The sequence below is a fragment of the Heliconius melpomene genome, chromosome 10 (genome assembly GCF_056956725.1).
Source record: "Heliconius melpomene rosina isolate 202511_hmr_F chromosome 10, ASM5695672v1, whole genome shotgun sequence".
Lineage (NCBI taxonomy): Eukaryota > Metazoa > Arthropoda > Insecta > Lepidoptera > Nymphalidae > Heliconius > Heliconius melpomene.
Window position 1 is genome coordinate 16,471,409 of NC_140398.1, and position 13,447 is coordinate 16,484,855.

The window sequence follows — 13,447 nt, forward strand, 5'->3', positions numbered from 1 at the left end:
CGTTCTCTGGTGTAGGTAATATGCAGTAGCATGTCACAGGTGTAGGCAATTAGCTAATAGGCTAATATAAAAGAAAATGGAAAATATATTTAATTAAACTTAAATATGATTCTAATGATATATTTGCTGTTTAATATACAATATGTATACTTTTAAGTTAGGTGCTGCTATTATTTATTAAAGATTAATTAAAAACCATAGTTGAGTTACGACACCCACAAACCAAAATAAACACTTTTTGCTTGCTTCCCTGCAAACATAAATGAGATTCATAAAGATAGTATATAACAAAAACGTTAAAAACAAACAAAACATCACATTTTCTTAAATGTGCCAATTTGTCCTTGTCGTTCTGCCCACGACGGCCAAGTAAAAAGGTGTTAATCAAGAAAATCTTCTCTAGCGTCATTTAAAATCTTAGACTTGCAGATCAATTTCCACAACAAAATAAAAATAAAAAAAATACATTTATTTATACCTTAAACTTCTTGAATCTCGCAACTTGGTTTGCTCGTTCCCATAATAATGCTTAGAAATCCTCTCTTACTATTTACTTCAAGTGAGCATTGAACCCACAACAATAGCTGGTAGACTTCTTAATAACGTCTCAATATCCAATAAAGCAGCGTAGGCTAAGGGAACCTAATTTTAAGACATCCCTGCTTCTCACTTTCGGCCTATTCAACGCGCAATGTCTCAACCCTGCATTTTATTTACTGAGCTGAGAAATAAAAGAAAAATTATATATAATCACTCTCCCGAATTAGTATCGAATCCACAACGGTCGGGTTTACAGTCAGACGGTGTGGCACTGGGCCACGATGGCCATTTTTAACCGACTTCTGTAAGAAAAGGAGGTTATCAATTCGACTGTATTTTTTTTTTTTTTATTTTATTTTTTTTTTTTTTTTATGTTTGTTACCTCATAACTTTTAACAGGGTGGACCGATTTTGATAATTTTTTTTTTATTTGAAAGGTATAGCTTCCCGAATGGTTCCATTTTTTTTTGGTCCATGTCTGACAATGGTATCCATGAGAAAATCATATAAGTCTTAAATTTGCATTATGCATGTGCGCGACTAATAGCCGAATAACTCAATGTCGCGCCAACCGATTTTGATGATTCTTTTTTTATTTGAAAGGATACACTTCAAGGATAATTTGGTGAAAGTTTGGTTAGGTTTCGATTATGGAATCCGGAGAAAATTGAGAAAGTTTGTTTTTTTTGGTCAAAAATTAATTATACTGTAATAGTTACAAGCAAAAACTTTTTAAATTGATGTCAGAAGTGAGATTCCTGATCGTTGCATTTCTTTTCAATCAATCTCAAAAAAGAGGATGTTCTCATTTTCAACCAACTTCAAAAAAGGGAGATTCCGAATTCACCCGAATACTTTTTATGTTTGTTCTTGTCAATATACCAAAATGTAACTTTGCACAAAAATAATAGCTAATTAAATGAAGTTTTACATAGAACAATCACAACCACTCGTTGACAACCACTACCACCACCATCACCACTCGTTCAAGAAGCATCATTTTAAGATCTACCCATCACTAAAAATCGTAAAATAAATTAATTTTTAACAAAAACAAAAACCGACTTTTAACAACGAACTAAAAAGTGAAAAATAATTATATAAAGATTTTATAATTTTGAAGTCGGTGTCAAACTAATGCTACAACACCCTCACTACAATATCTAATTACTAAGCCTGTTTGTTTTACTTGGCACCGACTTCAAAATTATAAAATCTTTATATAATTATTTTTCACTTTTTAGTTCGTTGTTAGAAGTCGGTTTTTGTTTTTGTTAAAAATTAATTTTAATTAATTAAATTACTCCGTCTAAAGCATTCAATCTGATCAACAATGTTGTTCTATCTTATTTATCGTATTAAAAAGAGACTTTTATGTTTCCCTCAGGCTTTTTTTGTTTATAATGTCTCTCTTTAAATTTAGCTTCTAAGATTCTTTGATATTTAAATATCAATTGCCTTATAATGTTTGAAAGAAAGCTTTATAAATTAAGAGTTTTCTTATGATATCAGTTTAAAGAGAATAACTATACATTGAAAACTAAAGTTTAAATTATAATCATAAAACTTTTTTTGTATCAATTTTGTCCCGCAAAGTACTTTATATATAGATATAACGTTTTTTATTTAGAAACCGATAAAAAAAAACATTAAAAAGTTAATAGAAGCTTGCCAAAATAGGAAACCCACAAAGCTCGAAGAGTGTAGGAGAGCACTTTAGTGCTCGTTCCTGTCCCCAAGCAATTTGCAAAATATCCGTATAAGAGAAAAAAAAACAAGATTTTACATTTTATAGTTCATACAAACAAAGCTGCAAAGACTATTGGACTACAACTATTGGATTTAAAAAAAAAATAAAAAGATATAGAAAGCACATACAATCGACATTAAGTGAGCAAACAAACAACGTTAAGGTTTTGACTAATTTTCATTAAGTGGACCATTAGCTGTAAGGAATTGGTGCCAAACGAGCGCTGGGCAAGCCGATAAGTACAGCACGGGAACCCCACAAATAGACCTATTAACGGTATAAACCATCATTACACTAAGCCCCGATGATTTATACCAAATTGCTCCTATATTTCATCTTGATTGCCAGGAAAATTCATAATTTCTGAATTTTGAATGTGGCCTTTTTAAATGGTTTGCAATGGGTGATTCCAAGGTTCGTAGATGCGAATTGTATTTTATATTTACTTAGGGTATAGTTGATTTTAGTCTTCCTTGATGACACTATAGGTTCGATTAGTAGACATTTTATAAGAAATATTTTATGATTATTTTTTACTCATTTGTAAAAAAGGGCGATTGAATTTCTTCAGTACTTACCATCTTTGACATCTTTTTGCATATATAGCAGGATAGATAGAAATAATTTATTCTCTGTTCATCAAGACACTCTGGTTTCCCACTTTCGTTCGAATTCGTAACATTCTGTGTCGAATTGCGGGACTTAACGTTGCGTTTCATTTTCCGGAGCAAGCAAATGAAAATACACAAAAAGCTTCCTAGCGTGGGAACACTTAGGCACTGTTCCACTACGCCAATCTAAAATGAAATATATAAATAAAATTTTATACAACCAAAATATTCTTCATAAAATTAAAATAAAACAAATAAAATAACTTATCAATTCTTGTTTAGTGAAATTCAGATCGTGAAATGTGAGCACCGAGCCGTCATCGATCAATCTCCATCGTATCTCGTCTATTCTACGTGATATTGCTGAAGTAAATCATGCTCAACAGTCGCACTTGTAAGCTATACAATTTAATGGAAATTTCACCATTTGTGACAATTCCATTATAAGAAATACAATATCTCGGTAAAGTATTTTATGACAATTTAAATAAAAATCTGTGTTTACGGGATTGTATTATTATAAGTGTATTGAAAATGAAACAAAATAAGAGTAATTAATGTACCAATATTTTTAAATTATATTTTCATGAAACTAAATAAACATTAATAAAAAATCTGTTTCACTTTTCTCCAGCATAGCCAGGTAGGCAGAGAGAACCTAGTGTAAAGACTTTAGAGTTTGCCACTCTCTTTCTAATATTCCAAACATTACGATTATTTATAACTATCAATAAAAGTATACATAGTATAATAGAAATATTCTTCATATATCTTTCTTCATCCTCAGATCCCATTACAACAATTCAATGTTGTTCCAGGCAAGTTCCCAAAGATCGATCCCAACTAAAGTTGATCTGACAAATTGGTTTGACCCACTGACATGATTCAGCTTGCGAAAAGAATTTAAATATCGGTGACGCGTCTATTATATTACTTACTTATACTTATTCTATTATCATATACTTAGTTTATGTAAACAATTTTGTTTTCGATCCGTTAACAGTACTGTAGCTGTAGTAATGAAATAGAAGTTTACATTTAGGAAATAATGAAACATTTGTTCTCTCAAAATATATGTACATTTTTCATGGATTTAAAATTTGTTGCATAAACTATGTGCATGAATGAACTATAACATTTTTAATATCTCTCTATAGATAAATATTACAGATAAATAATAGTTTGTTATTATTTTTTTATATAGTACATTCAAATGTTGCAAAAAACGTTACGAACAAAACCTACAGAAGTTTATAAAAAAAATCCAAAGGACAAATAAATAAAATCTTAAATTAGACCAAAATTATCTTTTATAAACGATTCGAAGATTTATTTATCTTCTTTAAGCTTCTCGCTTTGTTCCTAATAAAGTAGTCAGAATGTAGCACCAAACTCTTCTTTATCTTTCGCCTCGTCCACTGACATCAACTCAAACTTTAAACATTTTAAAATTAATCAGTTTCAGAATATATATTTTTAATAAATAAGAATAATTAAAGTTTTAATCATACATATTTTTCAACTTAACCATTATCCATATTCTCTTAACGACAGCACAGGAATCTCAATAACGCCGATGCGTGCTCATCTCCAAACGTGGGGCCTCGACTTATAAAATTCCTGCCCATCCTCCACGCAATTAAGTAGGGGATATGCAGGAATGGATATTACAAGAACCTTTTTGGGTAAAATTAAATTATATTTTTAAGCCTAATAGAAGCTTGGGATATAGGAATTACTTTTTTTTGGATATTTGTCAATAAAAAATCTTTTTAAATAGATATTATATTATGTTACAAAATAAATCATTATAACCAAGATACCACGGAAAAATGTTGTTAAATTCGTATTTAATATTCGAATTCGGTTCGATTCCCACTCAAGGGAGTTAGATATTAAATATTTTTATTTCTTCGCTCTGGTAACAAGGCAAATCGCGATGCTAAGTCCCACCATTCCACAATGTGGAAGTGTCTAAACGGGAACGGAGTGTCTTAATACTAGGTTGCCTTTTGCCTACCCTTTTATGAGCGAAATGCAAAAAACTTACTAGGTACTTTTTAGACCAAATATATACCTGCATAAGAAATTTTAGGTAAAAATTCATATGTTATACAAAATGCCAAATATTTACGCCATGTTTTTCGCTATGTATATACAAGCCCCTAATGCTCACCGATGTTATCAGAATATTTTCCCTAATAAAGCGGCGTACAGCGCCCATGCGTTCAAAGAAATCATTACCCCGCATACAAAATATAATATCATAAAATATATTATAGTCTGTATGTGTGTATATGAAAACATTCTCACAAACTTGGGAAATATCTTTTATTGCTTGCGGGATTTGCTAAACATTTCTTCGCGTGTAGAATTTGGAACGCCTAACTTCATTTTTATCATACATTTGATATAGAGTTATGATCGTGTCGCGATGTAGCTGAGAGCTGAATGTACTCGCGTTGGGTATGGGTTCGATTTCTACTCAGGAGAACATAATCAATTAAGAAAGCAAAACTCATTGTCTTAGTTGTTGAACCTAGTGTTGAGGCACTGTGTTCTCCACTTTCCGTCTAAATTTGAGTCATGTAATTTAGTGGACTTGAATGCAGTACCTACCTACTTCGCCTAACAGGGAGTGAGTGGATGGCGATTACACCCACAACCATTTCGTTAATTAAATATTAATATAAATAGATCTAAGTATATGTCATTCATTAAATTAATAATAAATAAAGTGACAATTATATGATTATCCAACGCATGTCATTCAAAGTCAATAATATCCATAACTTCTTACGCAAAATCTACCAAATAAGAAGGAACCAGCTTGAGCTTGAACAAGACAGCTTGATGGGATCTAACGAAGGCAGTTCTTATACAGTCTTTTGTGCCTTTTTGCCGAAAGCAAACATCTATATGGATATTTATGCGACGTTTGTATGTATCGCGAATTTATTGAGAAAACGGGAAAAAAGACTTTATTACGACCTATGAATAAGGAGAGGGGAACTACTGGGTACTTAAAGATTTACTTGATATTTTTGTTATAAATATACCCTGCTGTATGCGGGATACTTCATGTTTTGCTCTTAGTTTCTTTTTCTTATTGACACTTATAAAATGTTTTTGTTGGTTTTTGTTAAGTTAAGAGAGAAGAATGAATAACTTCATTTTTTTCTCTTAACTTTTTATACACATGATCTTATTAGGACCTGCTATCCTATTAGACCTATGTTATACTTGGCCATATTTGTATACAATGTATAATACGACAAAGTTTTTATATGTTGTTTTCTTTTATTTTAGCAGTAGTGTAGTATGTAAGAGGAAGTACATTAAAGATGTTTTTCTTTAATGTACTTCCTCTTACATACTTATTTATTAGTCTTCGTTATATTTAAATGTAGCTTTTAAAGATTTTATGTCAATGCAAAACCATTAAGTTTATTATAATTTATTCAAAAGATATACAGAAACGCCCTAAATCTCTCTTAAAACATCAGAGGCACGAATTGCCCTGGAATGGGTGTCAGAATACTCAGTCAATATTTTTGTTGGAACAGTATTATGGCAAGTAATTGGACGACGGTTTCTCGTTTTTGAAAAAAAAGCACTTGATAGTTTTTTTCTTCATTTCTTGCTGTATCCCGCGTACAGGAGCCAGTAGCCTGAAGGAACCTAATTGAGGCATTCCGTTCACCACTGTCGGTCCAATTTTCGAGTCATTGCGTGTTGGGTGGGGTAGCTCAACGCCGTGCCGTGCTGACCAAAGTGAGAAAATGACACGAATGACTTCCCCCGAATGGCAATAGAACCTACAACCGTCGTGTTTATAGACACACACTGTGCTGCATGAAGATGGCCTCAATTTCCTCATTATTTGTACCTGTTATTTTTATATTTGTAATAGAACGTGATATTTCATTTCATCTTATAAAAATGTTCATTCATTTTACTACACTTTGAATGTTATTCTTTGTAGTATTTTTCAGTGTTAAGGCCAACAAAAACGTATTCCCACTAGCTCCACTGAGCAGATTTCGCGTGGTGTTTGAATCGTGTTGATTCAGCCGTGCTGGGAGGACGGTTAGAGAGCAAAAAAAACGTAAAGCGTTGATTTATGACTAAGAGATCGCATCATAAATCATAACACCCCTTATACTCGTATATCTACAGGACCTTCCAAGTAACGGGCCGCTTATTAAATTATATTCGATTTGATGATTATTATATATTCTGATTAAAAATCAAGCAAGAATAATTATGCACTTATGAGGAAAACCTAAAAGTGAATAATTATTAATTCTATTAAATTTGTAAGCGTGGCGGTTGTGGGTCCGATTTCCACTTTGAATTGACAACAAGCTAATACGCGGCGTAGAGTTCCGCCACTCCATAGGTTTCGATAATGGGGCGAACGAAAACAGTGCTGTAACACTAGGTTCTCCTGTATACTCTGCTATATGTGGGATACAGCGTGAAGCTAAAACAATATAATTATATTGTTATAGGGAATCCCACTTAAAACATCCCTGTTTTTGCGTAGAAACGTAGAAAAAATATAAGAAAGCAGCGAGAAATATTTACGAGCGTCGTCAGACTTCCTTGTGTTATTAATTAATCCAGCTAATTAAATTTTGCCGCATTTCCAGTAAAAAAACTCAACGCCAACAAGTTTAATTTCTAACTTCAAGAAAATAGTGACCAATAAATTGGTATTGTTATAGGAAAAGAATAAATAAACAATACTTTTAATATAACTTGAATAATACTTGAATTAATATTCAAGTTAACAGTTTGTTTATAAATATTATAAACAGCAAATACTTTATATAGAGACCAAGGTTAAAAAAATACGTTTTATCTATTTTTAATAAACTATCTACTACGTTATACGAAGATACTGTAAGTAACTAAAGTTCTGTTTGGTTACGTTCATTAATATTTAAGCATTTGTTAAAAAAGTATTATTATTTTTTCCGCGGTTAACGAAGAGTAAAGAAAAGATATATACATATTCCGTCATACTCGAAAATATAATTTAATATTTGACATGCCTAAGCTTCTGACGTCCCAATATAATGATAAATTGAGTGATCTCACACATAATAAATGTCTAGACAGTTTTATTAATGTTTGTACGCGTTTATATACCTTTTATAATATAAACCTATGATGGGATGGACCTTTAAACAAAGAGCAGCAATTTCACGCGTTTTCTCGCAGGATAGACAGAGAGAAGTTAGTATAGTGATAGAACACCCCGTTGCCTACATTCCACCTATTTTTTTTTTAAATGCGAGAACCGCTGCTTAATAGAGTAGCGGAACTCAACGTCGCGTTTTGTCTTGTTACCAGAGAGATAAGATAATGAAAGCAATTCACTCTCCCGAGTGGCAATCACCTCACTGCGCCACAACGGTGCTTCGATCATATTTTATTCATCTGTAGCTTCTCAGCTTAAACATTCATTTTCTCTCATATTTAACGTTTCCTGCTCTGTATAATATGCAAGGTTTTTAAGAAAAAGCAAATACTTATTAATAATGTAGGCAAAGTTTGCACGTCGTTGTTTTAAAAGTAAATTTTCCTTTATCATGTCGCTTTTCGGAGTTCGTACTTAATTTAAGAGGCATTTCGTTTTACCGTGCCAAAGTATATACATATATTTTTAAAAAAATAAATCTAAAGTAGTAAGAAGAGAAAATCTTTTCCAATACATATATGTACCTAACTACTAATTACCTTGTTGTATTGTCTTGTTACTTTACTATTAATTAATTATTGTATTTCAAAATTAGTTTTTTTAATAACGATTTCATTCAAAAGAAGAATAATGGACGAACGAATAGATCTTTAACGTTAGAATTGTATTAAACAGAGAGACAGTACTTTGAACGTAAAACAAGTATTCCTCGAGTACGGAATTGTCGCTCGTGATGGTTAATTGCTGTAAAATTGTATAGTTAGCTTCTATTTCTCGCACTTGCTGCTTCACATTGTACTTAGTATTTTCATATTTAAGCGTTTTGAAAAATATACCCTAAGAATGTTTAAGGATCTTTATTTTTGTCTGTGTCGTGTGTCTTAACATTAGGTTTCGTCTGTTTCTCTGCTATAGCGGGAATGGCAGGTGGGTTATAGCGTGATGCTATTTATTATGAACCAAAAACTTGAAAAGAGGGTAAATAACGGGAACGGCCGCACAAAATAATTCAACACCAAAATTGATTTCCTCAAGATTTCTCTCTTTTCACATAAGACTCTAAAGAGATTCTTTGAGATTTGAGATGCTTTGGCTTATAAAGGCATTCAGAACATTCAAGATTTATAATCCAGTGAATGCAGTACTTGTATTGTTACCACAAATATTCTTTTCTCGAATATGAAAACGGGGGCACGGGTAGATTGCGGAGACTGCAGTTAATGTCGCTAGCAAATGAGAAAAGAAACGGAATCACAGCTATCAGAAGTTCAACAACTTTTAGTGTGTCTTTGTTTACTAAATGATATATTTTGATATTAAAATTATTTATGCGAGTGTTTTTGTTAAAGAATGGCATAATCTTCGTTTAGTAAGGCTTGTGTCAGCCGCGGTATAATGATTTTTAGTAGGTTTGTGTAAACAGGTTCTTATCATACTTAATATAATATTTGATTGATATTATAATAGGCAAGACGGGAAAGTGAATGTCAATTTCTGGCACGTTTTTCTCGCCTAACTCAGTAAAATATTTCTTTACCCAATAACAATTTCGTTAAATGAACAAGAGGACTAATAAATTAATAATTATATATATTATAATACCTATAGTTTCCTCCATTTTTTTAATATTTATATAGGTCCTTAATTACTATAGGTAAGCGGAGAGCGTACAGATTTCCCACTAACATTAAGACACTACGCTAGACTAGACACTATACAAGCATAAATAATATTTAGGTAACCTTTTTAAATATAATATTCAACATTTAAAATATATTACCTACGCAAGCTAACTTACTAAGTATGTACATAAATAATTAGATCTACTTACCTTTGCACAGACACATTTAAATATTTAGACGACCAACTTTAAAACGTCGTTGCTGATTGAGATATTTTGATGTTAAAAGTTAGTTAGTTAAAAAATTAAGGCATTTGTTTCTTCTATATTTTATAAAATTCATAAATATGGAGCTAACTATATGTATGTATTTTATAACTATTTTTTAGCTCAAGGTGCCCCGCACATAGCAGGGTAGACAGAGGGAACCTAGTGTAATCTCTGTCAAACCTAGATACTTCCTTCGTTCCGTTTTATATTTTTCGTCGAATTTTGGAAGCATTACGTGTTAAGTAGCAATTAAATGGAAATCCTTAGCAAGTAAATGAAAATATTAAATATTTAATTCCCTTCAATAGGAATTGAACAAAATAAGTATTAAAAAAGTTCAATTTCGGACACATTTTATTATATTCTATTGTAATTTGTAACGACCTAAAATATTCAAAAGGCATATTGACTAGAACTAGAATCCCAAACACCTTTGAACCCAAAAAGTAGCTAGTATTATCTAAATAAGATATTATGAAAGTACGGATACACCCGTCGGATATAAATATTTCTCATTAAATCCCAGTATTAAATAGGTATCCCAAAGTAATCAGAAACAACGGTTAGGACGACCTGTTGGGGATATATTGGGATTTGTTAGAATTATTTAAAAACATCTTCTCTTAGCTAGGTACACTACGGCCGATAAGCCGTGGCCACTGTGAAGTTAGTTATAGAATGTAGAAACTAGATATCTGTGCAGATTTGATTTTAGGATTTTTCATACTTTTCATTACTTTTTTTCATGTTAATACAATGCACAAAAATCCGGAAAGCCTGACTTTAATGCGGCCACAACACATTGGATGTACTTTACCTAGCTAATAGTAGATTTACCTGACTTACCTTTATATAGGTTTAGGAGGAGCTTGCGTGTTAGTATGTTATTAGTTTTCGATTACATAGTCGGTTTTAGACATACTCGTAGGAAATATAGCTTCGTGGGAACTTTATAGTTTACACGTAAAGCCTTAAAGGAGCATAACGTAGAATGTTTCTAGGTGGGAAGTCTTACATAGTGTTTAATTAAAATAAATAATCAGATAAATATCGCGCGTTTAAAAAGATTTCAAATTTTTCTTTATATACGAAAATGAATGAAAAAGAAAATGAAATGAAATTTGGACTTTGTGAGACATTGCTCTTTGAATAGTAGAATTTTGTTTAGGCAGACCCTCTCCTCATCTTTCCTCGAATGTAATTTGTAGCCGGAATCAATAGATGCGTGAAAATAATTTTGATTATATATTAATATCATTCTAATATAATATTATTACTTTTAGTTCATTTGAAATAAAAATAAAACAGCAGCTAAGATTAGAAGGAAATAAGAAATTACTAAAGAAAACTTTCATTCCAACGACTGAACAAACCAACACAAACTTTTGAAATAATAAGATAGAGTGCTGAAAGCATCGATACCTTCACCGATACTATCAGTTCGCCTTTCAATTTGTTGAGGACGAGAATATCCTTTCAACGGATAAACAAATTAATTCAAGGATTTCTTTATATAATTGATTATTTAATATGTAAAAAGAAGACCTTTACCTCCTTTTTGCTTTAATTTTCTCCTAACAAAAGCTATGGCTTCTAAATACATTCATTTTTATGAATTATTTTTTAACATCTAAATCAATATTTACCCATCAATATGGGTTTTTTTTCTTAGAGTGTCTTAAGAATTCGAAACCATATCTGCTAACTTAGTTACTTTTACAAATACCTAGATTACTTAAATACGTGTCATGTCGGCAAAAACTTTCACCAACAATTATAGAATAACTTTGATGGTTTCCAAAAATTGCTTGTTTAAATTAAACTTCGTATATTTTGTTTATAAAACATTTCACTATTAATGAGTTCTCTTATAAATAGTTTTTTGTCTCAAATAATGTTCTTGTGTTTTTTCATTTTAATTAAATTTGCTATCTTTAAATTATTGTTCAAGAAGATCAGTCAGTCAAAGATTATTGTATTTGTGCACAAATTACAAACGTGCGACTGTAAACGCGATACGATACGTTTTGGGTTCGATTCCTACTCGAGGAAATGGAATATTTAATATATTTTTTCCTCGCTCCGGTAAAGACGCAAAGCGCTGCGTTAAGCTGCACTACTCAACACGCATTGCCTCTAGCAATTGAAGGAATTTGGAGAAAGAAGTGTTTTAACACCGGGTTCCCTACGCAAATCCTGCTATGTGCGGGATACAGCTTTAAGCAAAAAAAATATTGTATGTACCTATTACATACATATATATTTAGTACTCCAATCCGTAAGTCCCGTATAAGCCTAATTAAATATTCTAAAGTAATTAGAAATGAAGATAAACGCGACCCGCATGAATTATAACAAGGATTTACCTAAATCACGTTTGAAATATTATGATATTGTATAAAATAATCCTTTCAGGCAAAAAAGGTTTTACATTATTTAAATGAATATAATAAAGGCTTAGGTCACCTAGTTAAAGCTTATAAAATAATCGATATCTAATCGAGTAGGTACTTGGTCTAGAAATTACAAATTAATAGGCCGCCCTAATTCTAGAACTTACATTTTAGAGTTTATTTTTTTTAACAATTTGTAAGTTTTTACACACTGTACGATGTTATTACCGATTTACACTCAGGAAATTGGTAATAATAAATAGAAATGTATAATCTCAATGTTTTATTGAATCTCCTTACACCTAAATTAGAAGATTAGTTACATAAAAAGGACGTTCTTATCAATAATTCATTAAATCATTATACTTGTATGTAAAATAATAACAATTTTAAACTTTTAAATTCGAAATAAAAACTATTATTACTTAAATATTATAAAGGAGTTATTTGCCTTAAAATATGTATTGAGAATTTTCCTAGCGCACTCTAACGTGAAAACCTGAAATTTCCACGCTAGCCTCCCGTCTCGTTTACGAACCCTCTGTTGGCGGCACCGGGTACCAACCGTAGTTGGGGACTACACCCCCTACCCTCCCCTACTAAAGCTATCGATCTTCTACCGTCACTATACAACTTACGCTAACCGAAAAGACACTGCCAAAAGCTTAGGAAAGCTACACCATAAGCTACCAATAAACAAACTTTAGGCCTAAGTATAGCCTACATTTTTTTTCTGGGTAAGTGACCTTTTAATATGTATTCATATGTATGGTGAATCCATTCATCATCGTTTTGCCATTCATGATGACGTGGACGTTTAAGTTGTTTACTGTGTGGTTTTATATTGTTATTATATTTTAAGATTACTATAATATTATTTTAGTATTATTCTTCGTTTTAGAAGTGTATGTAAAAATATAATATTTGGCGATTGCATCAAGTGCATATTTGATGCTCTGCTGAACTTTCGAGAAATAGGTCGCCCACTCAATCTATAGCTATGTAGGCACGTCGTCAAAGTCATTTAGCTTTTACGCTCTAGAAAAGTGCAAT

General features: G+C 31.6%; 1 protein-coding gene across 3 annotated transcripts in view; it reads left to right on the top strand.

The window, feature by feature from the left end:
• Sdc (Syndecan) overlaps nucleotides 1–13,447 on the top strand; it is a 213,509-nt gene that overhangs the window by 193,178 nt on the left and 6,884 nt on the right. The window contains exon 1 of one of the 3 annotated variants that reach the window (XM_085190862.1): nucleotides 12,990–13,131. The exons of the other annotated variants lie outside the window; for them this stretch is intronic. The gene's annotated coding sequence lies outside the window, so the exon portion shown is untranslated. Of the gene's footprint in view, nucleotides 1–12,989; nucleotides 13,132–13,447 lie in introns of those variants that run through there. 3 annotated transcript variants of the gene reach the window in all.